Source organism: Chaetura pelagica, unplaced genomic scaffold (assembly GCF_000747805.2).
Source record: "Chaetura pelagica isolate M959 unplaced genomic scaffold, ChaPel_1.0 scaffold104, whole genome shotgun sequence".
Taxonomy (NCBI): domain Eukaryota; kingdom Metazoa; phylum Chordata; class Aves; order Apodiformes; family Apodidae; genus Chaetura; species Chaetura pelagica.
In genome coordinates this window covers 4,376,646-4,376,855 of record NW_009953786.1, presented here as the reverse complement: position 1 = coordinate 4,376,855, position 210 = coordinate 4,376,646, and the positions used below count along the sequence as shown (strand labels likewise).

The following is a 210-nucleotide window of genomic DNA, read 5'->3' as shown; positions in this document are numbered from 1 at the left end:
GTGTGCGCGGCGGCGGGAGGGACCCGGGCTGCGGTTTCACTTAGCGGGGAGCGCAGCGGGGCATCTTCAGCGCCTCGGTGAACCGCGTTCCTAGGGGACGCGTCGAGGGAGTAAACAAAAAAAAAGGGCATTAGATATTATCCCGTAAGCGCCGAGGGGAAAAAGAAAAAAAGAAAAACAACAAAAAAACACCCAACAAAGCAACCCCCC

General features: G+C 55.7%; 1 protein-coding gene across 1 annotated transcript in view; it reads left to right on the top strand.

Moving 5' to 3' along the window:
• FOXF2 (forkhead box F2) overlaps positions 1–210 on the top strand; it is a gene marked incomplete at its 5' end in the record, with an annotated part of 4,931 nt that overhangs the window by 1,128 nt on the left and 3,593 nt on the right. The gene's annotated exons all lie outside the window — the stretch shown is intronic.